Raw genomic sequence first — 3,263 nt, 5'->3', positions numbered from 1 at the left:
GTACCTCCGCGAGAAGTAAATATGTGCCTCTCATGGAAGGGAAAAAACATGTTTTTGATGTTTTTTATTTTTTTGTCCAAAACCTAAGAAAACCGGAAAAAATTCCAAAAATCATCTAAGACCCCAAAAATCATCTTTTCCCTCTTTCCCGAGAGCGTGACAAATAACGCGCTCCCAGCCCATGAAAATTGACCCTTGCGGGGCTCCGAACAAATCCTTGCTGATTAGTTGCCCTCGGAAACAAAGGCAATGTGATGCAATGAGCGTCAATCAGGAATTGCGGCCACAAAGTTTGCAAACGCACACAGGGGACGGGGAGCGGATGAGGTAATTGGGCTAGCCCAATTATGTATATCGTAGCCTACATAAAACAGGTTGTTTGCTTTTCCTTTTAACTTGTTTTTCCCCCCACCGAATTTTACCAGTTTTCTTTTTTTTTCTATATTATTTTCTTTTCCTATTTCCCTTTTTATTTCTAAAAAATGTTAAAAAATAAAATTGTTAAAAATCTATAAAAATTAAAAATAATTTATAGAATTACTTTTTTCACAATTTCAAAAAAAAATATCTTTAAAATTTGTTCAAAATATTAAAAAAATCACATTTTGAAAACATTCAAAACATGTTCCCAATTTTAATAATTTCTAAAAACATTCACATTTTTCAAGATATGTTCTCGAATTTTCAATAATCTAAAATATATTTTTGTAGACAATCTCATGAAGCTTATGTAACTCGTCACAATATTTACAAAGGCGAAAGTAAGATCACCGGGGATACCTAACCAAACATGAGGGCCAACCCCAGTGAGAGAGCATGCTTCACTAAATTGTGAGTCTTGGTATCCAGCCTCCTAATTCATGACTAGAAGGGCAACTAATAAAAAATCTAGAATGATCTAACATTTCTCAGATAATTGCGCCATATACAACCGCACTCTTCTGCTTGATATTATCAAATGACAATCTTGCAATCTGAAGCAACAAAAATTCTTCGCTCCTAGAAGTCATCTGCAAGGGCCAGCGCTTCTCGGAATGCAAAGGCTTCAAGTGTTGTGGGATCTAAATTTCCCACAAGAGAAATAGCTCAAGATCTAATATAAATACCCGATCGGTCTCTGCACACCGCGGCCACAACTGGTAATGATGCATACTGCAGTAGAGCAACATTGACATTTATTTCAACTATGTGTTGGGGTGGAGCAATCTGATGGTTCGGCCTTGCATTAGTATGACTGCCCATAATATGAGTAACTTCAGCAGTAACATAAAGTCAAACTCAGCAAATTTGTTTATGTGACAATGATTTAACAAGGAGAGAGATGAATTCAATAACATAGCTAATTACTCATACTATGAGTACTCCCTTCATCTTAGTTTACAAGGCTTGCACATGTATCTAGGTCATCAGTTTAACTTATATAAGATAAATTGTTTAATATAAAAATTATATCATTAGAAAATAGAATATCTGAAGTTTCTAATGACATATTTTTTGTACTACATGCCTCTTATTAAGTTGGTCAAATTAACGACCTAGATACACACGCAAGACTTGTAAACTAAGATAAAGGAAGTAATATTACACATACCAAGATAAGCTAAGTCTACAAGCTAATAAATAAAGCATTGCATGACAGCACACATATGTTACTCCCCACTATCTCTACTCCTAATGAAGCAGTTGGTAATCTCGCTTCCAGGTTTTTTTTAGTCCCACCTCCTATGGTTTTTTTTGGTACATCCTCCCACCTCTGACTTAGCCACCACAAACCGAAAAAACCTCGTGCTGAGACCCCAACCCGCACCCATGCACGTACGACCGAAAAAAGACCTACGAAGGTTAACCAACGATAAAAGACCTACGAAAATTAACCAGCGACAAAAAAACCTAAACCTATCGCCCGCACGTACGAGGTGAAGGAGCGACGACCCCTGGATCTATTCGCGACGCGAACGCCGCCGCCTGGCAGATCCCGATCCCTTTGCCGGCTCCGAGGGGTCGTGGAGGCGCCGCCGTCGAGGTCCCAAAGGAGGCGCCGCCGCCATCGTTGTGGACCTCTGGGTCGCCATCTGGACACCTCTGCTGAGGTACGCCTTCGCCTTCGCACGCCGCCGACCTCCCAGAGGAGACGCCGCCACGACCTGCGCTAAACCCTAGGCATCAACCACCATGCTCCCGTCCTCCGGTTCCTCCTGCGTTCGCCACCATGCGATCGCCTTCCTCCCTCAGGTTCATCTCCCCTCTTTTCTCTATTTGGTTCAAGACGGAGAGAATCAGATCAGGATAGAGAGATGGAGATGAGGATTGAGGCCATGGGATCCCTTTGTGATTGCAACTTATACATGAGCTCAGTTTAGACCCCTTTGCTAGAAAAAAGAATGCTGCATACAACAATGATCTTATCTAGATTAATGGTTCTCTGATTATTCTTTTGATTCTGAGTCATCAATGTGTTTTTATTGTAGGTTCTTGTACGGAACATACCACCAGACCCGATGAATCAGATAGCAAGCCTGTGGAACATTTCTTCCTTGTCAATCATCCTGATCATCATCTGAAACATCAGGTAATCACTAAATTTTGGAACATCTCTCATTTGAAGAATCATCTGCAAATTCAAATGTAAGGAAGTGTGCAGTGCAAGCAATTATCAGGGTAAATCTATTTCTCAATTATGTATTTTTACCACTTCATCAGGAGTGTAAACTGATAGTATTTCCAACTACAAAGTGTTGGCTGCCCAGGAAGAAGGAAAGGTCAGTCCAGACATGACATTTAACTATAATAATGGAGGTACGTAGTGCCTACTGCTCCCTTGTCCCTTGCTACCGGCTGGGGATGCTCGGCTCGCCAGCGATGGGGATGCTCGGTGGGCAGTCCCTGCTCTCATTTTCCTCCAGCCTCTGGTAACCCTCCTCCTCACCTGCCTCGCTGAAGCGGGATTCATAGGTTAGTTTAGTTTGGAGGGATTTCCTGTGGTTGTGCGTGAATCCAGTGTTCACTGGGCTTGTATGTTTCATTCCTAATATGCTAGCTCCTGCCTAAACACGCATTAGAGAATCTCATGTATGTAACAGAAGATACACAAATGTGGTTTTCCAGGGAGCATCAGGTACATCTTATGTGGGGATGAACCATCAGCTAAAGGGAGTGATAGGAAAATATTTTGTTGAATGCAATGGGAAGGCGAAAAACGACACGCCTTGGCGAAGCAACTCTAAGATTCGGTAAGGCTAATCAAGTCTGCAATCAAATCCAAG

At 41.4% G+C, this 3,263-nt stretch overlaps 1 long non-coding RNA gene across 1 annotated transcript; it reads right to left on the bottom strand.

Annotated features, from left to right (window-relative positions):
• Positions 1-681: 681 nt before the first annotated feature.
• LOC125531562 lies at positions 682-2,593 on the bottom strand. Its single transcript, XR_007293333.1, has 2 exons — positions 2,488-2,593; positions 682-1,206 (listed from the first exon to the last, which is right to left on the bottom strand). It is a non-coding gene; the product is annotated as an uncharacterized LOC125531562 (long non-coding RNA).
• Positions 2,594-3,263: the final 670 nt, after the last annotated feature.

The sequence above is a fragment of the Triticum urartu genome, unplaced genomic scaffold, assembly GCF_003073215.2.
Source record: "Triticum urartu cultivar G1812 unplaced genomic scaffold, Tu2.1 TuUngrouped_contig_7477, whole genome shotgun sequence".
Taxonomy (NCBI): domain Eukaryota; kingdom Viridiplantae; phylum Streptophyta; class Magnoliopsida; order Poales; family Poaceae; genus Triticum; species Triticum urartu.
Note: the sequence above shows the minus strand (reverse complement) of the source record. Positions and strands in the feature narration are given on the sequence as shown.